Source organism: Sturnira hondurensis, unplaced genomic scaffold (genome assembly GCF_014824575.4).
Source record: "Sturnira hondurensis isolate 20B ecotype Veracruz unplaced genomic scaffold, ASM1482457v3 Scaffold0012541, whole genome shotgun sequence".
In the NCBI taxonomy this organism is placed as follows: Eukaryota; Metazoa; Chordata; class Mammalia; order Chiroptera; family Phyllostomidae; genus Sturnira; species Sturnira hondurensis.
The window spans coordinates 1,645,456-1,673,062 of NW_028085172.1; the positions used below are offsets into that span (position 1 = coordinate 1,645,456).

At 37.4% G+C, this 27,607-nt stretch overlaps 1 protein-coding gene and 1 non-coding gene across 2 annotated transcripts in view; both read left to right on the plus strand.

Annotated features, from left to right (window-relative positions):
* CNTNAP5 (contactin associated protein family member 5) overlaps positions 1 to 27,607 on the plus strand; it is a 519,494-nt gene that overhangs the window by 145,136 nt on the left and 346,751 nt on the right. The window lies entirely within an intron of this gene.
* Positions 12,208 to 12,313, plus strand: LOC118997202 (U6 spliceosomal RNA). The gene has a single exon (XR_005068634.1). It is a non-coding gene; the product is annotated as a U6 spliceosomal RNA (small nuclear RNA).

A 27,607-nucleotide genomic window follows, 5' to 3' on the forward strand; every position in this document is an offset into this window, starting at 1 on the left:
GCCTTGGGGCAAGTTAGGCATGCTTCTGAGATGAATTAAAAATAAAAGACCTTAAGGCAAAATTTTACTTTGATTTTATGTTAAAGAAAGATTTGACTGATCCAGTTAAAACTTAATTAAGAAAACATAGATCAACTTATCTTTCAGTTGTCATTTATGAAAACATGCCCCTGGATTTATTTAAACGTTATCTACTTTTAGTGAATATTTAAGTATGGATCCACAAAAATCTGCACCATGATCAGATGATGAGTCCAATCCCAGGAAAAAAAAAACATACGGAGACAATTTTTCAACATTCCAAATACATTATAACTGAAACTTCATCACTATTTGGGGTAATTCAGCAACACTAACAAAGTTCAAAGTTACTATTAGTAAATGAGTGACATGCTCTTTCCCCCCAAATTTATTCACGAGAAGAACTTATTCCTTTCTTCTCTGGACTTGTAATGGAAAAATCTTAATTTGGAGGTATTTTTGGGTGTTACACATTTACAGAATAACAGAGATAGACCTGGCTGGTGTGGCTAAATGGACGAGTGGCAGCCTCTGAACCAAAAGAGTGATGGTTTGATTCCCAGTCAGAGCACATGCCTGGTTGTCGGCAAGGTAACCAACTGGGGGTGTGGGAGAGGAAACCAGTAGATGTAGCTCTCATTGTCCCTCCCTTCTTTTCTCTTTCAATAAATAAATAAAATCTTAGAAAAAAAGAATAACACAGACAAAGGAGTGTGTACCTGGGGAAAAGGACTAGTGCAGCAAGCGCAATCAAACTGAGTCAAATGAAAAGGGTGAAAAATATTACAGATGTCCAGTCTAAAGGATATTTTGGCAGGATTGGAAATGAATGGCATGTGACTTCCATGACAAGAAGAAGCCACAAAGAATGGGGAATGCAGGAAACAATATCCAGCTGATCACATTCTATAGGTTTTGGTGTTGACATGAGATGGAGAGCTGAACTTTATGACCTTGAAGGACCTCTCCAGCATTGAGATTCTATCAAAATATTCTTCTCCCACAGCTAAATGTAGAATATTTGTCCCCTTCTGAAACACCACAAGATTCTATTTAGTCATGTTAGAAAAGGAGAGGCCTGCTAATGAGGAGTTGTATACCTTGAATCGGACTTGTTTTTCTAAATAATCAATAATACACATTGCCATGCAAGGCAGGTAGCCTCAGCACACGTGCCTGGACTCATCTCACCTAATAAAGAGGGAAAACCCAAGCCTTCTTTGCTCTTAGGCAAGGAAGTTTTATTGACCATAAACAATCTGCAATCAAAGAAGAGAAACCACAGAAGTCCTATAAACTACAAGTATTTGTCATGTTTTCAAAATGAACAAAATACACAGGAGTTCAGCCTGGCTGGTATAGCTCAGTGGACTGAGTGCGGGCTGCAAACCAAAAGGTGGTTGTTCGATTCCCAGTCAGGGCACATGCCCATGTTGCAGGCCAGGTCCCCAGTAGATGTTCCAGAGGCAGCCACACATTGATGTTTCTCTCCCTCTCTTTCTCTTTACCTTCCCCCCTCTCTAAAAATAAACAAATAAAATCTTAAAAATATATATACAGGAGTTCTTTAGAAACCTAAGCAGTCTAGATATACTTAATTCTGTCTGCAGGAAACCCCAATATGTATTTTCACATAAGTGATTGGGTGGAACCAATCCTCATTACTTTTCAGCTCCAAATGATTTAATATGTACTATTTTATTACTTTAAAATAAATATTGAGTGAATTGTACTTTTTCATTATTGTTACTAGTAGTAGTAATGGTAATAGTACTAGTAGTAGTATCATTAGCAACAATTATCCGAGAACATCAGTTAGAATAGGTGTAAGAGTTAGCAAGAATAGTTTTAATTAAGGAGTGATAGACAGAAAAAGAGAGAGTATATGTGTTTATTTGTCTCTTACAATCAGAAATCCAGTGGCAAGCAATTCTGGGCTGGTAGAGCAAATGTGAAGTAACTAGTCAGTGCAGGAATATAATTTGAGTCCAAGTTTATTTGAAATCAGGGCCCATGCACTTGCAATCATCACCATGTTGACATACAAGAGTCAGCCCCAGACTCAGAAACAGGTCCTCTTATAACTGACTGCATTATATTACTACCAAGTGTCTCCCTGCTCCCCACTTGTTCCCAACATGCTCCCAACAGATGGAGTCACAATGTTCTTACTATGTTCAGCTGTCAGTGTAAGTTCATTGTCTCATAGTTATTGCAGCATCTTCACTATATGTAATTAATATTAAGAAAGCTGCCCTGGCTGGTGTAGCTCAGTGGATTGAGCGCGGGCCTGCGAACCACGCGATTGCGGTTCGATTCCCAGTTAGGGCACATGCCTGGGTTGCGGGCCAGTTCCCAGCAGGGGACTCACGAGAGGCAACCATACATTGATGTTTCTCTCCTTCTCTCCTTCCTTTCCTCTCTAATGATAAATAAATAAAATCTAAAAAAAAAAAAAAGAAAGCTGAAGGAAGTTTGGGAGCTCGAATGGCATATTTCACAAACGTAGATGAAGGCAGTTCTTGTTAGAGAGGATAATAAGACCATTAAACTTGCTCAAAATAACTAACATCATCAGGCCTAATAGACCTAATGCTATATTTAAGAAGAGACTTTGAAAATAACAAGGTTATAATAAAATATAAGCAGATTCTACTCATTTAATTAATTCTCACCAAAGGAACCACAACTTCTTTTCAAAAAAAATACTAGGATAAAATAATAAAAAAACAATGAGTTTGCTCCTACAAACAAGTAATCAGACTTTAGTAAACATTTGCCTTTGCTTAATTATTCATTATAGTCAGCTATATATGGAAATAAATGGATCTTAACACCTCAGATGGCCAATCATGTGTTCACTTATATGCCCACAGTCAAAACAAAGTCCCAGACAAGCAGTGACTTCAACATTTTATGCAAATTAGAAGAACTTTTAACAAATAGGCCTCAAACGGGTGATGCAGTACTTTCCTGAGTGATCAAAAATTTGAGATGATGAAGAATGGTTTCATGAGGCTCAATCATGTCATCTAAGATGATATTTCTGACTAAAGAATGGTATCTATGACAAATATTACAGACTACAGTAGAGATGCATGCTCATATTGAATTAGAATTTGTCACCATCCCTTGATTTTTCCAATACTTAAAATGAGCCTTGTTTCCTTGTTTCAATCCTCTCATTTCTTTCCTACTTCCTCTCTTTTAATTATGTCTAAGTTCTGTGGCAGAAGGCATATATCTTCTTACATAATGTTTCTATTATAATTTATCATGGGGCTTGTTTATGCACCTGGCCATGATATGTTTAAAGTTTGTTCCTATTTATTCCGGCACTTGATATTATGTATTTACTGAACACTTACTAGGTGTCAATAGTTTGGCATAATTCTTTCTGTAGAACTAAAGAAGACAAGTTCCAGAATCACTATTTGCTGCCTCAAAGCACAGATAGAGCTAAGCTTATGTTGACTATATACCAGTGTTGCCTGGACAGTCCAGATTTGTGCTTATTGTCTGAGTATAACTATTTATAGTGAAATGTTTCATCTTCAAGTGTCTTAGTTTGGAGGATAAATTATATGCTCATCCTAGTTAGAACCGTAGGACATGTGTCTTAAGTTTGTGACCACATCTGGCTGTCTTCCTTGTGTAGTTGACAATAGATTAAGAAAACTCAGATTATGTGAGTTGAAAAATATTGCCTTTGTTATATAAGAAATTGAACTACAAAGCCTACCAGAAAACAGAACCACCCTTTAGAATATTCCGTGCAACATTAGCTTATACAGTAAAACTAATGCTAGCTAATACTTATTGTCTATATACAACACGCCAGGCTGTGCCAAGGGCCATCTAACCTTCAGCAACAAACCTTTAAACAGGGATGTTTATTGCCATTTTTTTGTTGTTGAGGACAGTGAGGTTCTGACAAGTAAAGTGAGATGTCCAAGGAACTTAAATGTAACCTCCCTGGAACTGAAACTAGGGATGCTGTATATGAATTCACTTATTAAAACAGTGCTACTCACAAATTCCAAAGAACCTGTTCTTGCTTGTATGTGGATACAGTGGGTACAATTAGTTGGAACATAGGATAGGAGTCACACCATTACACTCACTGAGTTTGTGTGATTGCCCACACTATGGTAGAACCTGTTAGATTCAGGAATTCAACCTCTCATTCTCTTGTACCAAACCATGCTTCAACCTCCTTAACCCTACTCTTCCAGTAGTTACACATATATAGTCCTCTACATGGTTTATATATGTAGAAAGGCTATACTCTTCCCTTATATATATTCACCAAAAATAATGCACACTTAAACTTTGACACATGCCTTTCAGCTTTCAGCATTATACTTCACTTGAAACTTGTATAGCTTAAACATCTATTTGCTTGAAGAGAATTTAGTATTTGCTACCCATAATCTAACTCATACTTTATATTTAAAGCTAATTGTTCCAGCTTTATTTATTCATCTTTAACATTGTATAAGTACAAGGTGTACAACTCTTGAATTGATACACTTATGTATTATAAAATAATTACCACCATAGCTTTAGCTGGCACCTCCATCATATCACATAATCATCTTTTCTTGTTTGGGTAATAGCACAGAACATCTATTCTCTTAACAACATTCAAGCATCACTCTCTTTTAAATATCCCAGACACCTTCTCTGTGATCAATGCTTGTGGAGAGTTCCCTAAAACACCACTTGAACAAGGGTGCTTATTATATACAGTGGGCTTTTATTTAATCTTTAGTGACAGTGTAGAGTGATCATAGCAATGAAAGACAATAAAATATTGAAAACGGAGTGCCACTTCCCCTTTAGTCACCAGCTGTTCCCAGCTCAGGAGATCTAATTGCCTATCTCTTCTTAAACCCCAGTTCCCTGAGAACACCATATCCTCAAATCAAGACCCTCTCTTATCCCATCGTTTTACATAGCCCCAGGCCCCAGAAAAAAACAAAATAGATTTTAAGATTACTACAGCTATTAAAATATTCTAAAAATAACAAAAATCCATCTACATCAGAATAACTACTTCATCCAAAGAAGGAAGTGTCATTTTCTTGTTACTATTGTACTATGCCAAATAAATACTTTTGTCTGGACCTTCCAAGATGTTTATGGGGCTGTTTCTTAAACAGAAAAGCAAGCTCTCTTTCTTCTCCACCACGTTAGAACAAAAACATGCTGAAATTAGCTTTTAAGCTAACAATTTTCTTTAAATGGTAGGTATAAAATCTATTTCATTAATCACTAAAGCATATTTATTAAGCTACTGTAATGCTGCAGCAATGTGAGGAAGATTACAGGACTATAAAGCAGCATAATATGGATGCTCAAGGACCTTTCAAGTCAGTTGAACAGAGAAAATTTGTCAAGAACATATAAAAAAGAGAAAGAGGGTGAAAAGCCTAGGTGTTTTTCCCATACCTTGTCTCCTACCCAATAACACAAAACTTGTTTGAAGATTAAAATCAAAACATCTATGGAAATAAATATGCTCTTTAAATTTTAAGTAACTTAATTAAAATTAATTCAATACTTATTTATTTTCAAACCTCTGTCATCCTTTGAGTAAGTGATGGCAAACAGAGAATGCAAAAAGAGTATTTTAAATTGCTATTTTTAAAATATGTTATTGAGCACTATAAAAATAGACAACATAGATTAATGAAAACACTTTATCATAGAAAATTTAAGGTGAATAATTTCTCCTCCAACTGAGATATTATTTTTGTTTTTACACATGGAGTTATTTATAAGACTAAAATTTCTAAAAAGTCCATGAAGTTCAACCCCAAGGAGAAGCGAGCTAATTGAGGAAACCTGGAAACTGTGGATTCTCCTGGGCCCAATTAGACAAAAAAAAAAAAAAAAAAAAAAAAATAGCTTTTGCTTTGCTTTCTTTCTTCAGTGGGTGTTGCAGGGGTGTTGCTAACAAGTATGGAAGCTGAATGAGACATAAACAAGAAAGTAAAAAGCATCTTCTACAATTCTAGTTCTCCAGGCTTGGGCCAAGCAGTTGTCTTTCTTAGCAACTCACCCTAAAGTGGAAAGCACTTCTCTCACCCTACAGTACCTCCTAGGATCCCCAGAGGACATTTGTCTGTAGGTTTTATGTTCAAACTCATTTAAAAACTCTGTTCAGATTCTTTCTTCTTCCCAAAAATGAATCAGCAGTTACCCATGTTTGAGATGTAAAGATTCAAGGCAATATGGTTTTCAGGCTTTCAGGACAGAGGTGTCTTCAAGTTTAAATGAATCACTTAAGTAGAAATTCTGCAGGAAGGGATGCAAGATGGTGGAAAATGATGTAGAAACTGCACAAAATTCCTCCAAGGACCGAACTGAGTTCATAACCAAATTGTAGAGAAATAATCCTGGAAACCAATTGAACACTAGCTAGGAAAAAAAGCCCTTTTAACCAAGGACAGACAATAGAAACCATTTCACAAAAATGTGAATTACAGGGTTCGTGGAAGAGGCATGAGAGGGGTGACTGGGCTCCCACAGGTGGATAGTTGAAGTTTTGGAAGGGTTTTTCAGCAGTTGGAGGGTTGCCTCTGAGAAGTGTGGAGTCTAAATCCCAAGGTGGGCTCCCCAGTTTACAGCACCAGAGCCAGGAAAGAAACCCAGAGAATATCCATCTGTGAAAAGCAGTAGGGTTTCTGCCCACCAGGGAGAAACTACCGGAGACACAGAGAGCCTCTTAAAGGGCCAATACACAAAACTGCATTTGGAGCCACTTATCTTGGGCTCTGGCAGAAGGAGGGCAGGGTGGACTAGAGACATGTGTGGAGAGTCTGGGGCAGGTGGTTCTGGGAACATGCTAAAGGAACACCCACCCGGATCCCTGTGACGAGTCATTCTCCACACTGCAAAGTCCATCTTGCTCAGGCAGAGCAATCCTCTCCAACTGATATTAGAATGAGGGAAAGCAATAGCCACTCCCACAGGGATTATTATGCCCCATCTTGTGGATCTTAAGCCAGGCTGCTAAGTACACTTTGAGGCCATATCAGTGATTAAGTTTAACAACTAAGATGGATTTCGGGGAGCTCAGAGATTTTAGCTGGCCTTCTCCTGGGACAGCTGCTGGTAAAAACTAGCCTTGGTGCACAGTTCAGTTCTTTCTGCACACAAGCAGGCTCAGCAGAGAAAGTCACAAACTGTGGATAGCTGATAGCTCCAAGCAGGTTACAGGAAACTGGTTACTGGCCCCTAGCTCAGGGCCAGTTACAGGAAACATCTGACATAAAACTGTATGACAGTCTTTGAATATCTACCTAATGCATAGAAAAAACACAAAGAGCTAGCCAAAATGAGAAGAAAAAGAAATAGGTCCAAAGTTAAAGGGCAAGAAAATCCTTCAGAACAAGAGGTAAGTGAAGGGGAGGCAAGCAATTTGTGAGATATAGAGTTTAGAGTAATAAGTATAAGGCAACCCAGCAGCATGAAAAAATGATATGGAAACAATAAAAGGACCAGTAAGAAATAAGAAACACAATATCTTAAAGAAATAATACACTGGAAGAAATAAATAATAGGTTAGATGAAAAAGAGGATCAAATCAGTAATTTGGAAGACCAAGTAGAAAAAAAAAAACACCTAAGCAAAGAATCATAAAGAAAAAAATAATTAAAACAATGAAGAGAGCTTAAGAAACCACTGGGACAAAACAAGACATGCAACATCCCTATCATGGGAATACCAGAAAGAAAAGAGGGTAAGCAAGGAATTGAGAACATATTTGAGGAAATAATGCCTGAAAATTTCCACAGCCTTGTGAAAGAAAAAATATACATGTCCAGGAAGTGCAGAGAATCCCAAACAAGACTGAACAAAAGACTACACCAAAAGATATCATGATAAAAATGACACTTTATAGATAAGGAGAGAATCCTAAAAGCCAGGAGGGAAAAACAGGTTGTTATCTACAAAGGAGCTCCAAATTGATTGCCATCTAAAAACATTCAGGCCAGAAGGGATTGACACAAAATATGCAAGGTGGTTGAAAATCAAGGACCTACAACCAAAGCTAGTTTACACACAAAGGATATCATTTAAAAGTTGAAGGAGAAAGAAAGCACTTTCCAGATAAGAAAAAGCTAAAGGAGTTTGTTAATACCAAACCAGTACTGCAACAAATGTTAAAGCACTCTCTTTAAGAAGAAGAAGGTGAAGAAAAATAAAACCAGAGGAGAATAGTTTAAAAATAAAATTTAATAACTATGTATCTATTGATAACCACCTTAAATATAAATGGCTTGAATGCTGCACTCAAAAGACATGAGGTAGCTAAATGGATAAGAAAATAAGACTCATATATATGCTGTCTCTAAGAGACCCACCTCAGATCAAAAGATACTTAGAGACTAAAAGCAAAGGGGTGGAAAAAGCTATTTCTTACCATGGATAGGAAGAAAAAAGCTGGAGTAACGGTCCTTAAATCTGATAAAATGGACTTTAAAACCAAGGCTATAATAAGAGTTAAATAAGGGCGCTACATAATGATAAAGGAAACAATCTAATGGGGGGCAATGGCACTAAAAAACATTCATACACCCAACACAGGAGCACCTATTTGTACAGCAAATCTTGACGAACAAAAAGTAAAGATTGGCATAAATACAGCCATTGTAGATGATTTTAACACCCCATTGACTTCAATGGATAGATCTTCCAGGTAGAAAATCAACAAGGAGACAGTGACCTTAAATGATAAACTTGATCAAATGGATTTAGTTGATATCTTTAGAGCATTTCACTTGAAAGCAGCAAAATATACATATTTTCGAGTGCACATGGAAGATTTCTAGGATGCATCACATGTTAGGAAACAAAACGTCTCAATAAATTTAAGATTGAAATAATATCAAGCATTTTCTATGACCACAATGCTATGATAGTAGAAATCGATCATAAAACGAACACTAAAAAATACACAGAGGTGGAAGCTAAATAACATGCTATTAAATATAATGGTTCAACATTATGAGATCAAGGAAGAAATCAAAAGATACCTTGAAACAAATGAAAAAGAGAACAAAACAATCCAAATTATTTGGGACATAGGGGAAGCAACCTTAAGAGGGAAATGCATAGCAATACTGGCCTATTTCAAAAAATCAAGGAAAAGCTCAAATAAACAATCTAGATTTACACTTAAAGGAACTTGGAAAAGAACAACAGACAAATCCCAAAGTGAGAAGGAAATAATACATATCAAAGAAGGAATAAATAGAATGGACTCTAAAAATATAATTTAAAAGATCAATTGATCCAAAAGCTAGTTTCTTGAAAAGATAAACACAATTAACGAACCTGCACCCAGAAAGAGGATTCAAATAATTAAAATCAGAAGTAAAAGAAGAAAAATAAAAAGTGACACCAAATAATAAAAAAGATTGTAAGAAAATATTAGGAATGACTATAGCCAAAAATTTTATAACCTAGATGAAATGAATACCTTCCTAGAAATGCATTAATATTTAAAAACTAAACCAAAAAATCAGAGAATCAGAATAAACAAATTATACTTAGTAAAATTGAAGCAGTATTCAGAAAACTCCCAGCAAAAAAAAATCCCTTTACCAAATGGCTTCACAGGTGAATTTTGGCAAATATTCCAGGAAGAACTAACACCTCTCCTTCTCAAACTATTTCAAAAAATTCAAAAGGAGGAAAAGGTGCCAAGCTCATTTTTCAAGGCTAGCATTCCTAATTCCAAAACTAGATGAGGGCACTATTAGAAAAAGGAAATTACAGGATAATATATCTGATCAACATAGATGCTAAAATCCTCAACAACATATCAGTAAACCAAGTATAGCAATGCATTTTCAGGGGAGGGGGTTCTATCCACAGGGTTCCCTCAACTGCCATGGATGAGAATAAGTCTACCAAGACATGATATGCTTGGAGAGGAGAGGTGGCTAATCTTTCAAAGGAGGAGGGCCTTGAGCCTGTCCCTCAGTGGGCTTTTATTGGGTTCAGTTTGCACAGGAATACTGAACAGGTAAAGCTCAGCAATCATTATCAGGCAGTAAGAATCAAACAATAGATAATATATGAAGAACTATGAGGGCTTATCCGAGTCCTGGTCGGTTAGTTAGAGGGCTATAAAACTTTGGGAAATGAACCCATTACCTGCTCAGACCCTTATCAGAAAATTGAGAGCATTCTTAGCAAAGCAGGCTTCACAGAATTTTATGTATTCATTCTTAGACCTGATCCCCCTGGGGTGAACCTGTCCTTTCCAGCACAGGGCTGGACTGCCCTCTGTCAATGTTTCAGGCTTAAGTGTGGCAGGGGAAGTAGGGCAGCCAAGAGATTAGGAGACTTCTTGTGGACAGAATGAGGACTCAGGCTGTTTCAAAGCCGAGGGGTGAGGGTCCATCACCCACTTTTTCTATAGCCCTCAAGTCCTTCCCTGGGGGCCCTTTCATGACCATGCCTGTTTTAGATCATCCTTCTCTTGAGGAATCTTACCCATCATTGGCTAACTGGTCAGACTTGGAGTGAAGCAGGGTGAAGTAAAGGGGGAAGAGGTGGCACCCCTGCCAGAGAGATAAGCTTTGTTACCTTAGTGGCTTAGGGTCCCACGGTCTCTCACTCAGCATTAGCCATGGGAGGTTATAGCTTCTGAAATCAGGTAGGGTGGTTCCCAACAATGCATCAAAAATATTATACATCATAATCAAGTGGGATTTATTCCAGGAATACAAGGTTGGTACGACATTTCCAAATCAATACACATGACCCACTACATAAATAAAAGTAAGGATAAAAAACACGTGATTATATCAATAGATGCAGAAAAGCACTTGATAAAATCCAGTACTCATTTATGATTAAAAAAAAAAACCTCTCAGCAAAGTGGGAATAGAGGGAACACACCTAAACATAGTAAAGTCTATATATGACAAATCTACAGCCTGCATCATACTCAGTGTGAAAAATCTACAATCATTCCCCTTATGATTGGGAACAAGACAGGTATGTCTGCTTTCACCTCTCTTATTCACCATAGCACTGAAGTCCCAGACATTGCAATCAGACAATAAAAAGAAATAAAAGGATCCAAATTTCAAAAGAAGAAGTAAAACTGATGTTATTTGCAGATGACGTGATACTGTATATAGAGAACCCCAAATATTATACCAGCAACCACTAGGACTGATAAATGAATTCAGTGAAATAGAAGGATATAAAATTAATATTCAGAAGTCAGTTGCATTTTTATATCCCTTTAATAACTTAACAGAAATGAAAATTAAGAAAGCAAACACATTCACAATTGCTTTAAAAAGAATAAAATACCTCGGTATAAATCTAACTAAGGATGTAAATACCTGTGCTCAGAAAAAAATAAAATGCACTGAAGAAAGAAATTGAAGAAGATGCAAATAAGTGGAAGCACATCCCATGTTCATAAATAGGAAGAATTAACATAATTAAAAGGTCCATGCTACCTAAAGTAATCTATAGATCAAGGCAATTCTTATGAAGACTCCAGTGACTTATTTCACAGAACTAGATCAAAGATTTCAAAAATGTACATGGAACCACAAAACACTACAGCATAGCAACAGCGATCATGAGAAAGGAATAAAATTGGAGTAATCAATCTACCTAAACTCAAACAATACTCTAAGGCCAGAGTAATCAAATATTATGGTACTGGCATAAAAATGAACCCAAAGATCAATGGAACAGAATATGGAACCCAGAAATAAACACACACAATTATAGTCAATTAATATTCAAATAAGGAAGGAAGCACACACAACGAGCTAGTTTATGCAATCAATGGTGTAGGGAAAATTAGAGAGACGCGTGCAGAAAAATGAAACTAGACCACCTTCTTACACCACACACAAGAATAAATTCAAAATGGATTAAAGACTTAAATATTAGACCTGAAACCATTACTAGATGGTTAACTGAAACCAAATCCTAGAAGAAAGTATATTCAGTAAAAGCCTAGATATTACTCACATCAATATTTTATCTGATATATCTCCTCAGGCAAGGGAGACAAAATAAAAAATACACAATTGGGACTATATCAAACTAAAAAGTTTTTGCGCAGTGAAGGAGACTAACAACAAAATGAAAAGATAATCAATACAATGGTAGAACATATTAGCTAATACATCTGTGCTTGCTTTGGCAGTACATATACAAAAATTGGAATGATACGGAGAAGATTAGCATGGCCTCTGAGCAAGGAGGACATATTAGCCAATACATCTAACAAGGGGTTAGTATCCAAAATTTATAAAGAATTTAAAAATCTCAATGGCAGAAAACCAAATAACCCAATTAAAAAATGGGTAAATGACCTGAATAGACATTCTCCAAAGAGAGCATACAGATGGCCAATGGGCATATGAAAAGATGTTCAATGTCACTAGTCATCAGAAAAATGAAAATTATAATCACAGTGAGACATCACCTCATACCTGTCAGAATGCCTATCATCAAGAAGTCAACAAACAATAAATGCTAGTGAGGGTGTTGAAAAAGGGAAACCCTTTTTCAGTGCTGGTGGGAATGCAGACTAATGCAACCATTATGGAAAGCAGTATGGAGATACCTAAAAATATTTAAAATGTATCTGCTTTTTGATCCAGTGATCCCACTTCCGGGAATATATCTGAAGGAACCCAAAACATTTATTTGAAAGAACATAAGCACCTTTATGTTCATTGAAGCATTTTTTACAATCACCAATATATAAAAGCAGCCCGTTGTCAATCAGTAAATGAGTGGATTTAACAACTATGGTACATTTACACAGTGAATACTACTTGGCTGTAAAAAAACGAAGAAAATCTTACCCTTTGCAACTGCATGGATGGAACTAGAAAGCACTGTGCTAAGTGAAATAAGACAGTCTAAGAACAACAAATGCCATAAAATTTCACTTATGTAGTGGTAAATAATGAACAAATTGAAGTAACAAACAAAATAAAAAACAGACCCTTAGAATGGAGGGAATGATGACAGCTATTGGGTGGGGTTGGGGTGGAGGGATAAAGCAAAATGGAAAAAGGACTTGTCATGGACATGGACAAGAGCATGGCAATTACATGGGGAGGTGGGTATAAGGGGGTAAATTGTATCAGGAAAATACAATAAAATAAAAAAAAATAAAAGATTCTAATCACTATTCAATAAATACAAAATACATCATTGGTGGCAAAACAAAAGGTTTTGAAAATCAGGAACAAGCTGAGTATCTTAAGTCTAATAATTAGCTACTGTTAGCCTCAGCATTCTTCTGGGAACAATTAGTAGATTCTGAAATTTAGAAGTGATGACTATTAAGAGTCCTGTACTCAACAGGCTATGGCCAGGTGGTTTTAACAAGTGATGTAGCAACCTAGAGTGATTCTTCCTTCTTTCACCATTGAAATTTTCTGTGATGGTTAGTGCATGCAAGACAGTATCACAGCCAGCCTTCTCTGAAAGCTTCAGATTGCTCCAGGGTATTTGTTAATTGGGTACTTCTTTTCAAATTATCACCTGTTGAAAAATTTTGTTTATTCCTGTGTATCATTAAAACATGCCTCCTACTGGTCATACGCTCCTTCAGAACAAGCACCATCTTATTGGTGTGTGTTTTTATTTGTTTATTTATTTACTTACTTGCTCACTCACTCATTTTTGTATTGTCAGGAGCACCACCAAAACACACAAAGATGCTCAGCCCATGATTGGTGCACGTGAATATTGATCAAAGTTTTAATCCTTACAGAAAATGTTTTCCAGTTTCACAGGCCAGAAAGCTGAAGACCTGACAGGGCAATTTTTCTAATTAGCATAGCATGTGGAGGGCCAGAGATTGAGACCTGAAAGTGATTCTCTAGAGTCAAAACAGTTCTTACTAAGATAGAAAACATCTCATTATCATCTTTTGTTTTTCAGATCAATAGAAGGAAGCTTAGAGGATGATAGGTGTCTCACCCATGCATGTGCTCAGTGAAAGCAAGCGCTCTAACCAGGCCTCCCAATTAGGTATCCAGAGCTCCTCCTCCTCTCACCTGTTTTTTTTTTTTCCACCGTGAAAACCATTCCCAGGATGGTTCTAGAGCCTCAACTCTCCTTGTCCTAGGTGCCCAGAATTGGCTTGGCCCAGGCAAGAGCAATGATTTTTCCCCCCAATGACCTGAAGGAATCTGTCTCACCAGAGTCCTGGATTGGCATTGGTTGAGAGGTAGATTTTAGCTATCACCTGCTTGCTTGTCCTAATTTTTCTGGAGAGCATTTTCTCTAAATGCTTCTTACAAGCAGCCAGGCCATTTTATTATATGGCAGTGTGTCTCGAATCTTGGAGTGCAGGAGTGTGATGCTATTGAGACATTAAGTAAAAGAGATTGTAGAATTCATCACTTCAGGCTGAGGGGTGAGATGCTTGAGATCCTGGAAAGATCTCTGCCTTTGGAGCCCAGTGTGGATTGTGAGCAGTTTACCCTCATAAGCCGGTAGGCTTGTGGGCTGCACTCACACACATCAGATATAACTTTTTCAGCTTGCTAAGTGAAATAAATTTAGAAAACAACAGAATACTGTTTCTGGCTTGGCAATATTAACTTTTGTTAGGAAGCTTTGCCTCATCCACTGATAATGAAAAAGGGCCTTTTCCTGTAGGCCAGCCCAGTACCTGTACTTAACCTCTATTCAAGCCTAGGAAGCACCAGTACTGCTCAACCAACATATTTTCTGGCCCATTGATAAAATTCCCAACATGTCCAAGTAGGCCCCATAATTTTGTGTCCACCTTGCTTCCTCTCCAGGAATACAGTATTGTTTAACCTAGCATTTAAAAGATACAGCTGGGGGCCTCCATGACCCATCTTGAAACTTGTTCTCATGATATGATGCCAGAACCCTGATAGGCAGTTACTTATTAACTATTTTAAAATTTTCTCTGCTTTTGAAATTACTTTGTTTTACCTGGTTTCTCTATTAGACTATAAATGCCTTGTGAACAGCAACTGTAATTAGCTTACTTTTTTTAGCCAGAATCCTTAGCAAAGAGTTGGGAACATTCTATGTTCTCAAGAAATTAGAAGACACAGGCCTTGGTCAGGTAGCACAAATGGTCAGAGCATCATCTCGATACACCAAGGTTGTGGGTTTGACTTCTGGTCAGGTGACATACAAAAATAAACCAGTAAATGCCTAAGTAAGTGGAACAAGCAATCTCTCTCTGTCCGTTTGTCTCTCTCTCTCTCACTAAAAAAATCAGTGAAAATATTTTTAAAAGAGATTGGAAGATACAGAGCAACTTTTTAGTATAGTTTGTTATTTTACAACAGGTTAGTGGTTGAAGTGTGGCTATACATTCCATGGTGTGGATGTGCTGTGTTTTCTTCCAGGACAATGACTTGTTTTAGCTAGTGAAATTAGAGGTAGTTTTCTCTTGATTGATCATTATCATCTGAACTCTTCTGTTAAACTGGAGGAGAGCAGTTTCACAAGAGTTAGCCAGATCACTAGTGTAAGGAACTGTAACCACTTAGGCAGTTCCCCTCTTTCCTGGCACTCCTGGTAATACCTGGGTATAGGATATCTCTTTTCATGGTTATCTCAGGTGAAATTATCTATTCAGTATGCAGTATATATATATATATATATATATATATATATATATATATATATGGCAGTAGGAAACTAGATTATATAGTCATTTAAAATTGCTGATCAGCTTTTATACACTGACTTTCCTGTCACGCACAGCTTTGGACTTTGTGTCTTTCATTTATTCATAGAGAAAATATAAATTTTTAAAACTTTTTAAAACTGAAATGTCCATACTTTATCCAGAACATCATTAAATGCAGGGAGTTTAGTCATTTGGCCACATTTCATCTGGAACAATGAAAAATATTATAATAAATAATATATTTATGTAATCAATACTTTTTATTTATTTATTTCCCACCATGTGACAGCTATTTTAAATGCATTGCTTTTTATTTTGATCACAACACTCCAAACTAGGTATTATTTTACAAATGAGAAAACCAAAAGCAAGGGAAATTAAATAACTTTCCTGAGGCCATCCAGGTGCTAATTGGTGGGTTGGGATTCAGTTTGAGTCTGCCTGGCTCCAGCTCACAAAGGCCTTCACCCTGGTGGTACCACCTCTCATTCCCCCAGACTCAGGCCTTCTCAAGCCTGGCCTGCTGAATTTGCCAGCAAACACCAGCCTTAGAAGCAAGTTTGCCATCCTTACAGTTACATTTTGGAGCAGTGGGTCTCAAAGTATTTGGAAGGCTGCAGAAACTGCAGATGTCTAGGTCCAACTTTAGATATTCTGCCTTAATTGGTCTGGAGATGGCCCAGACATTTAGAAATTTTAAAAGTATTCTGACAGTTCAAATGTGCAGCAAAGTTAGAAAAAACTTTTGGAGCAGTGCCCCCAAATTCAGTGTGCGTGTGAATCCCTTGTGGATTTGTTAAGAAAGATTCAGATTCTGTATAGCGGTGCTTAGACCTGACTTCCCACATTTCCACAAAGCCCTCAGTGACACCTGAGTTGCTGGTCCACAGACAAATATGTCGCTACAAAGTCCCCAGAATTTACACCATTTCTCCTCCTAGCAGATCAGTCCCCTCTCCTCCAGTTTGTACTCCTCCTGACAGAACACCTCTAGCCGAGGGCTGTGCCTTCCCTTCCTAGCAGCTGTCTTCAGGCAGGCTTAGTAAGTCATGTGAAGCTCCAGATTTTTAAAATACCTTGTTAGCTGAGTGGAATAAAGGGTAATGTGTAATGAAATCAGGGTCCTAAGTTCAGTGCCTGAGTTGAATGCCCATAGGGATCAATTAGTTTTTCTCCCCTCCTGGCCAGTCTCCAGGCTAGCCATTATATAGATGTACAGGGTTGGCCCTGAGAGACAGCTGCCTCCTCTGTCGTTCACAAAATTACTCAACAGAAAATCAGCCAGTGTCTGGTTCCTACCCACAAGGGGTCAACGGTGTTGTCTTGATAGAAATAAACATTCAACATTATCAGCTATAACTGGTGCTTACATGTTTGGGGCACTGGGCTAACCATTTTAGAAACTTCAAAACATTCCATGAGGTAAGTAGTCTCATTATCCCTATCATATAGATGAGAAAATTGAGTTCATGGCTTTAATCTTCTGACAGCACAGGGACTATAAGCAACCTGTAATACCAGAACTGAGGCTGTATACTGCATGCTAAGAGCATAAATTAATGGTGACAAATACAGCCTTTCAGGGTTGGACACTTAAGAATACATCTTTCTAAGCCCTCTCTTGCTTCTTGATTCTTTGTATTGCCCCTTCAGTTTATAATAATTATGACTGTCTCACTGATTTACTGTGTTTTTAAAGAAGCATGAATCAGATTGTATCTGTATTAAAAACAAAGAAAAATCCTTATCAATTATATAATACTGGGGCTATTTTAGCTATATCCAAAATGAGCAGCAAGAGTAGCTACAGGTTTAACTACCATAACAAAGGCCTGGGTCTTCAGATGTAAATATCTTAGACTCTCTTGGTCTGTCATCAGTTTACAAATAGGCTAAGAATTTCCCCATTCAAATTTATGTTTTATTCCTATGCATGTGACTATCGAGGTTGGTTTTATTTCCATAGCTGAGGAAATACTAATTTAGATATAAATGTTTTGTTTTAAGCAAAATAATCAACAAAAAGTCTCATCTATTTTGGTTTAGTGTTCAAAAATAGAATTTTTTTAGATTTAGAGTGAATTTGAATACTAAAATAGTGATGAAAATATTGATTCCAACAAATTTGAAAATTTATATAATTAAGCCAAATTGCTAAAAAAAATAAATAAAAACAAACTAAGTACCAGTTACTGAAAGATACACAGCATATCTTTGGAAATATTCCCCATTCACTTTCCATGTTCAGATAATTAGTCACGCACTCACTTTAAATCAAACCAATCAACTGGTCAACAATTTTTTATTGACAACTTGATATACCGGGATCTCTCTTCAGCCCTAAGAATTGTACCACTCAAACGTGAGGCCTGCTGACATAGAGATTTCATCTTTTATGTAAGTGGAAATATTTTATTTTCCTTATTTTAAATTAAATGTTTGCTTGCTAGTTATAGTGTTTTTATCTTGTTCTAATGGATGACCAATATATTCTGACAAATATTTTGTTTTTGAGTTGATGTTATTCAGGGTGCTTCATGAAATGAAAAAAATAAATAGAACTCTCAGATCCTTGCTATTTTAACTAAAATACCTTCCCAAATCTTCCTCTTCAAAATTATTCTCTAACCCTTCCTTCTGCCTTATTTCCTGATTTTCATTTTATCACTCTCTAAAATTATTCTCTTCTGAATTTATTTTCACCTCCACATATCCTGCTCATCTTCACAAATTTTTGTCTATAGTTTGATAGTGTGTCATCAAAACCCAGAATAGGACTTAGGAAATAGGACCTAGGCACTCAACAAATAATCATTTGGATTGATGAATGAATGAATGAATGCGTATTAGCCACGAATTCAGCAGAAGAGAATTATGCACTTGATGAGAGGTTAAACAGAGATGACACTTTAAGCTCCTCCATCTAAGCATAGATTTAAGATTTATGATTCATTTTCTTTTTTTCCATTAATAATAACAATTACCATTATTAATTCGTTGAGTCTGCAGGGTACGATCAGGGTGATTTTGTGCCTAATGATCCAAGTATACCATATTCCTACCAAAACTGCACTCGGTATTATATTTTATCTATTCTGCTGTGCTGTTTCAGTCTTCAAATATTTCTGGTATAAAACATAGTTCTTTTTTTTTCTTTTGCACCTCCTGAAGACTATTTCACTAATATGGACACCTTCAATTTTTGCTAGGGATCCAAAGTTAACATTTCCTAAATTGCTTCATTAAAGATTGTTTTTAATGAAATTGGTTACTGAACTGTTGCTAGCAACAAACTAGAGGGAAAGAATGAATGGCAAGTTTTCACCTGTCTTAATGGGTATAAAATTGGTTTTATAGTGTTTACATTTATGATCATTTAAAAACCTAGGTTTAAACAGCATAAAAATAGTATCAGTTTGTGATGCGGTCTGTGGCCAATGGGGTCCGTGTGTTGTGGCAGCAATAAACAAATTGATACAGACTACAGAAGTCCTGTGGAGAAAAGGGATGTCACAGCTGCTCTCTAAGTGAGAGAGGGACCCAACCCTTGCCTGGACAAGCTTTTATTGCTTTTCTGGGTACATTAAATCGAGGATGGTCCTCATTTACCATGCACAGATTTGCTGTAGGTGGTTACCTTCTATAGATAACAGAGGGAAGGATGTTGCTAATTACTTCAAAGAAAAGGATGTTTGCAAATGCAAGGGGAAAAGTGGTTGAACTGGTTACACTCCACACTTGGGAGGTTTAGCACAGATTTTAGGAAGTTACTTTAAAGATATGCAGTAAACATCTTCTGCCTAAATCCATGGTGAGGGATTTTTAGCAAAAGCAAGCCTCAAAGCAGCCTAGGTACAATGCAGGCCTGATTCCCCACTGGAACACCAATCCTTGGGCTTGGTTCCTGTGTGCCAACTTGCTCCCCACCAGTATTCCAAATTAGGGGCTGGGCTACATTCGCCACTGACACACGGAATGGTTCCCTATAAGTCTGTGTATACAAACTTAGCATCAGTCCCCATAAATAAAAATAAGGGTATAACACTTGAAGCATAAGGAAATTGGTTTGGTCTTAAAAATAAAATGAAAGGAAATAAAATTTATGCTTTTTTTTTTCTCAGCAATTGCCAGGCACTCAAGTATTTTTTTTTAAACTTTACTGATGTCCTGTGAGGTGAATATATCATCACCATTCCAAAAATGTAGAAACTGAGGGTCATAAAGATTAAAAAGCTAGTGAGAAATTTAATTCAGACTTTGAACCAGACATGTTCACTATACCTTGCTATTTGAATGCTACAATACTACCTCTTGTGCTCCAGGCTATTACACTCAGTATAATTATTGATTGTTAAAGATACTCATGTATTATAGTGTACAACTTTTATCCAGAGGTATGTCTTGGGAAACTCTACTTAGATATATATAATATATAATAGCTATATAATAAAATATATATCTATAAATTACATTATATAATTATATAAGACCATATATATGTGTACATACTTCTGTTTGCAAACACACACACACACATATTCTGGTTGATAGAATATAAATGCTTCTTTCTTTTCTAACTTATATTCATTGTTCTAAATTGCTAAAAGGAACATATATTACTTTTCATCTTTATATTTTTAAATATTGAACGGGCTTTTTAGAGAGCAACTATACATTTTTACATTAAAATGTTTTTATTTCCGTTATGTTGTACTTAAAGCACAATATTGATATTTTTAAACTTTTATTTAATTGTTTAAGTACAGTTTTCTGTCTTTTACTCCCATCCCAGCCCACTTGCCCCCCCAGTGCTCCCTACCTCCCTTCCATTTCCACCCCCCTTAGTTTTTGTACATGCGTCCTTTATACTAGTTCCTGTAAACTCTTCCCTTTCTCCCCTGAAATTCCCTCCCATCTCTCCTCTGGACAGTGCAACTTTTTTTCTTCCCCTGAGAAACCAGCTGATAGTCTTATGGGAACTTTTCGGTAAGTATCTGTTTCATTTTCTCTCGCAGCTATTAAGACTCTCTCCTTATCTTTAATCTTGGGTAATGTAATTGATGTGCCTTAGTGTGTTCCTCCTTGGGTACAACTTCTTTGGGATTCTCTGACCTTCCTGGACTATGTGGAAGTCTGTTTCATTTGCCAGATTTGGGAAGTTCTACTTCATTATTTGTTCAAATAAATTTTCAATGTTTTGGTCTTCCGCTTCTCCTTCTGGCACCCCTATGACTCAGATGTTGGAACATTTAAAGTTGTCCCAGAGCTTCCTAATCCTTTCCTTATATTTTTGAATTCTTGTTTCTTCATTCTGCTCTGGCTGAATGTTTATTTCTTCCTCTTGGTTCAAACCATTGATTTGAGTCCCGGTCTTCTTCCCTTCACCTTTGGTTCCCAGTATACTTTCCTTTATTTCACTTTGCATAACATTCACTTTTTCCTTTATTTTGTGACCACACTCAGCCATTTCTCTGAGCATGCTGATTACCAGTGGTTTGAACTCAGCATCTGACAGGTTGGCTAACTCTTCATCCCTTAGTTCTATTTTTGGAATTTTGATTTGTTCTTTAATTTGGGTCATATTTCTTTGTCTTGGAGTGCCTGTTACAATGTAAGGGTGGAGCCTTAAGTATTTGCCAGGACCAGGCAAATCCATATTGCTGCATTGTGGTGATGTATGTGGGGGAGCGGTCTGAGAGCAGGCAATGGTGCTTGCTCAGCTCTTGGCCACTATCAGTCACCTCCTGCTACTAACAGGAAAATTGGGCCCTTCTGGTGATGTTTCCTGAGTAGGTGATTTTATGTATTTTCTAGGACCTTGTGGGTCTCTCCAATGAACTCTTCTGTGATACTGGGCATTTCCCCTGCCTACTCAACCCCCACAGGTGTTTTCAGTCAGAGGTCTAAAGGCTCTATTTTCTTGTGCTGGAACTCTGGGTTGTGCAGTCTGCCTAGCTCCCTAGTTGTTCCTCCCATGTTAAAATGTGGGACTGCTAGTGCTGTGGACTGCCACCTTGTCAGGGGTCCTCTCCACCACAGCCCTGGCTGCCTGTCTCTGACCATCCTATCTGTTCTGGATGAATGTTTCCTCTTTAACTCCTTGCTTGTCGGAATTCCATACAGTTCAATTTTCTGGCAGCTCTGGTTAATTTTATTTTAAAATTTGTTGTCCTTCTTTTGGTTTTGCGAGGAGGCTAAGTATATGTCTACCTAAGCCTCCATCTTGGCTGGAAGTAGTTCACGTTTTCTTATTCATTCAGCTACCTTATCTTTTGAATGGGGCATTTAATCCATTTACATTTAAGCTTAGTATTGATAGGTACTTATTCATTGTCATTTACTCTCTTCTTACCTTTGTTCTTCTCTCTCTCACTTTTTTCTTCCTCTTCTTAAAGCAGTACCTTTAGCATATCTTACAGCACTGGTTTGTAGGAGGTGCATTTTTTTCATCCTTCTTTTTCTGAGAAACTCCTTATTTCACCTTCCATTTTAATTAAGAGCCTTGCTGGATAGAGTAATCTTGGTTGCAGGCCTTTGCTTTTCATTACTTAGCATATTTCTTGCCATTCCTTTCTGACTTCCATTGAGAAGTCAGCTGCTACTCTTATTTGGGCTCCCTTGTATATTACTTCCTGTTTCTCCCTTGCTGCCTTTAAGATTCTCTCCTTGTCTTGGAATTTTTTTCATTTTAATTATGATGTATCTTGGAGTGGGCCTCCTTGGGTTGCTCTTAATTAGGCCTATCTGTGTTTCCTGAATTTGTGTGACTCTTTCTCTCAACAAATCAGGAAAATTTTTCATCATTACTTTTTCAAACAGGTTTTCTATTCTTTGCTCTTCTTCTCCTCCTTCTGGTATCACTATTTTGTGGTTTTTATTACATTTCACGTTGTCCTGTACTTCCCTTAACCTCCCTTTTTTCTTTTGGGGTCTTTTTTTTCCTTTTCTTGGTCTTTCTGGGAGTTTTTTTCTACCTTGTCTTCCAGCTCACTGATTTGATCCTCTGCTTCATCTAGCCTGCTATTGATTCTTTCTACTGTATCCTTCAATTCAGAAATTGTATGCTTCATTTCCTTTTGGCCCTTGTTGATAGTTTCTTTTTCCTTTTTCATGTTGATATAGTTTTCAATAAGTTCCTCATAGTTTCCTTTTTGTTTTTGGTAATTCTCAGCGAGCTCATTGATGTTCTTATAACCATTGTTTTTAACTTGTATCTGATATTTGACTTGCCTCTATTTCATTTAGCATTCTTTCTGAGGCTTATTCCTTTTTGTTCATTTGGGGTTTATTTCTTTGCCTTCCCACTGTTTGTGAGACTCTTCTTGTTTGCCTCTGCTTCTTAAATTGATCTCTTCTGGATCCTTGGGTTTATGGTTTGAAATTCTATGGTAGGAGATCTGTGAGATTCAGTGGTGCAGTCTCCTTGATCTCCTGAAGTTGATGCTTTGGGGATGCCATTTATGTGTACTCTCTGAAAGTACTTGGGTTTTTACTGTTGTCACATCATTCTTTGGTGGATCCTTCTCTCCAGCTCTGTGAGTGAGGGTCACTCTGCTACCACATCTTGTACACTGTTGTGCAGGTGCTCATAGACCAAACTCACAAACCCAGGGGACAAACCCACATCTGCAAAAATATCCACCCCAACCCCTGCAGTCTCTCTATCAACAATTGAACCGGTATTAGTTATGGTGCAAAGAGATTAAGACTAGGATAAGAAAGAGAGAAACTGGTATAAAATCTAGTGACTGAATATGCAAACTTGTTGGATAATAAATGAGTATTAAAAATCTATGAAAGAAAGAGAATATCACTAATCATGGAGAAGACCACAGTGGATTTTATTTTGGTAACCTCTAGTATTTACCACTGTTTTTTCTTTCTGGGTCCTCCTTTGGTGATGTCAGATGTTGACCCAATCTTACCTTAGGCAGTCTGCTCTGCTACTGTCCAGGATTTATTGTCTGTGGCTGTCCCCTTCAGCTGTTAGTCTAGTCACTTTGCACTCAGCAGTCAGGCTTAAGTAACACAGAGCCAGGGCAGGGTCTCTCTTGAGGGTGGGGCTGTTGTTTACCCTCAGGCTGCTGCTGATCAGAAGGGGGTGATCTGCCTGAACAGGATGGCTGGTGCTGTATGGGTGATGACTCAGCACTGGGATCCTGGTGTCTATTCTCTCAGCTCTCTTCCCAACGCTTCTGTCACCAGTCTCTCCTCAGGTGTCTCTAGCACACTCTGCCACTGCCTTTGCTGGAGCCCCAGGTAAGTGGCAGCAAATGAAAGTTTGTGTGTTGTCCCTTTAAAGGGCTCTTTGCATCTCCAATCATCTCTCTCTGGCAGAGAGCAACTCTGCCACTTTCCCCTGCCAATTGTTATTTTTGTACTTTTGGGGCTCTGGTGCTCTGGGATAGTCATCCTTGTTTAGAGTTTAGACCCCACTCTTCCCAGTGGGGTCCAACCCAATGAGAAGTGTTAATTATTTCTCCAGCATGCCACCTGCAGGCATTTAGCCAGCCCTTTCAAGTCTCCACTATGCTCCGTACCAGTAAGTTAGTGCTGAAGCTCATTTTTTCTGTTTGTCCAAGGTTATAAGACTTCTCTTTCACTATAGTTCAAAGAGTTTGTTCTGGGTGATTTTTCAATAATTTAATTGTAACTCCAGATTGGTCCTGGGAGGAGGTTAGTGTGGCTTCCATTCACTCCTTGACCATCTTGCCCCCTCTAATTTGTATATTACTCTAAGTAATTAATACTAACTGTTCACAAAAGGCAAACTTATAAATCTCAAAGTGAGTGCAACAGTTTGTTTTCTTGTGTAGTTGGATGTTGATAGGACAGCCTTGCCATCTGGAATGATGGCCTCCACCTTGCTCCATAAGTAATACACATCACTCCACTGTTCCTATTCAGTGAAACTAGTTTGATGACCCCAATCCACATTCAAGGGAGCAGGGGGCTGGTGAAAGTGCATGTGTTCAACATATGAAACATTTAATTAATTTTCTGTGCCCCACTGCTTCTAACCAGGTTACCTTTTAAGAATAGTTTTCAAATTCAGGACTTAATATTGATTTCAACTTTTTCTTACATGTATACAGGAAAACCATGACTCATCCTAGCTTAATGGATGTCTGTCCATTTGTTGTGGTGTTGGTTGTGGTAGCTGTCACAGTGTTTTCTCTTATTTTAGGTTTAGTGCACACAGAAATGTGTTTGTTTATGTTCTAAATTATGTCAACTGGGCCCAAACATTCCTGTAATCTTAAAAGCAAATAAATAACCAAAAAAAGGCAAAGCATTCCAATAAACTATGACAAGTCCCTTCACCTAGTCTGTGAGCTAAGACTGACCTCCTATAGCATAGGTCATTTAAGCCTGTATGTTAAGGTTGGGTAGAAATGAGCCATGTGAGGATAAGAGAATCAGAGGATGGTCTAGTCAATGAGCAGAGGTCAGGGTAGTCAAGGAGGAAGAAGAAGCATGTATCCTTGTGTAATGAATTAAAGTAAACAGGGCTACAAGGTGAATATACAGGGAGCAGAGTGGAAAACTAGCAGAGAGCAGAAATAAAAGGTCTGGACTGCCACGTGAGAACTTGAGAGTTTAGCCTGAGGACAGAAGACTTAAGCAAACTACTGCTAGGGATGTTACATTCCTGTCTTCCTCCAAAACACTGCCAACTGTGAGGATGCAGAAATATCTCTGGCCTGAGGGAAACAGAAGCTTTTCAGGACCCAAGTTTTCAAGCTGCCTCTAGAAAGGTAATCAGAAGGCCAAAGGGCTTGACATGCCTGCAGTTTTAACTTTGAAAAACTGAGGAGGGGTGTACATATCCATCAGATGGCATTACAGGAACTATAGATCCCAAGCATTCTATTTCTGTTTTGACCACAAATGTACCTTCACATTGCTTTGTACACAATATAAAAGTGAAAAGTAAAAACTGTTGCATCTTTTTAAACAAAAGCTCTCCTAAAGAAGTTGTGCTAAGGGAATACTTGTTTCCTTTCAAGCTTGTGACTTAGCAATTATGTGATTAGGTATTGTGTGATTTATGAGGCCAAGATATATAATTGCTACAACCACTAACCTTTGCTTTGATGATGTACTATCTAATACTGCAATTTATAGTCTGAATCTTTCTTTTCTTTTCAGAAGCAGTATATAATCTCCAAACACTGGTCAGTTGTAGTTGCTAAATAAAGTATTGATTACCTTCTTAAACTATAGTGCCTTTTGCAGTTTGTGAACTAACATCGCACTCTTCATGTTGCCTTTATCCATTACATTTTATTATTGTCTTCATCCCCCCTGCACATATGGAGGAAAATTATTAATGAAGGATTTATGCATAGTGTAGTATTATTGGCTCTCCTACTACAGTTAAATTTTATTCATGTTACTTTGAAAAAATGATCTTTCGTTTATTGCATATACTTTCTTACTAGATTGCACTGCTTAGCTTGGTTTACTAGTTTTAAATTTGCCTGACACTTTCCCACGCATTGCTCCCATGCACATCACCTTCATCATGGTCTCCTAAAGGCTTGTTCCTGGAGCTTCTATTTGGATAGTGTTTCCATCCTGTCCTGGCTCAAGGTATCTTATCAGGCCTAACAGAATTCTCCTAACTCTGCTCCTGCTATTTTGTCTCTGATTTCTCTGGGGACTAGTCTATGGATTTACCTTAAATACTCCACTTCAGATTATTTGTGGGAGAATACCCACCACAGGTATTCACCTTTGTGGATTCCTCAAGAAAAAAACTTGACTGAAGTAAACTTTAATTTAAGAAAAATAATTATGATAAAAGCACAGTTTCCCTGCTCCTTTGCATTTACGTGTCCATTTCTACCTTTGTCCATTTGGTTCCTACTCTCCACCAAAGCAGTTCTATGCTTGAGTAAGGTAAGCATGTAAGGGATGTTTAGTTTAGGAAGCAATTAGCTAACTATAAAGTTCCGCCTTTGCTTTTCATGAAATGTGCCTTTTCTCCTGAACTCTGTCCTTAGAACTTCTACCTGGTAGTTGAATCCTTTGTTGATCTCTTTTTTGCATTTTGACTCCATATATTTGCTCTTTGTTTATATAAGGATACTCCCTTTCTCAGCAAATCTACCTTTTTTACAACAAATTGTTTTCTACCAGCCTTCCTGGTGTTGTTAAGACATCAGTCCCTCTCATGAACATTCAGGAGGTCCTTTTTGTCATATGGTTTAAGGCCTTCCATATATTTACCAGCATGTGGGGAAGATGGAGGCAGAAACCTGACATTACTTCCTGGAATCAACTCAAGCAGGCAAGTACCATTTGGACATACAGCCAAAAGGTATGAAAATGTACATGTAAAACAATATATTCAATCTTGGCACATGTTTTTTGAATGATGATTCTTAAAACTAGATAACACCACCTTATAAACCCATGTCCAAATGTTTGCAGCTGACAAATGAAGCAGCTGTTTGTGGTCACACAGCTGTAGAAATACCTACTCTTCCATGGAGGCTAAGGGCATCTGTTGATGTAGTAACAACAATCAAGACAGATGTTCAATTTAGAAACAAACAATTGCCAAAAATTCTATTTTTGCTTGTTTCAATAAAACATTAAATCATTAAAGTGGGTTATAATTTTCAGCTATTTATGAACAAAGTACACAGATAATCTGGAAGAATTGAAATGGTTGCAAGGGCATCCTGATTGGGCTGTATTGCTTTGACACAGTGAGGCATGACCAGACTTACTTCTCTGCATCTTGATCATTATCACCTTCATCATCAGTCCGATCTGTGCTGGGAACTTGGCTCACTGGTAGGAACAAATGGTGAGCAAGATAGACATAAGCCTGGTTTTATAAGCTGAGTGTATATTCTAGCAACAGAGATAATA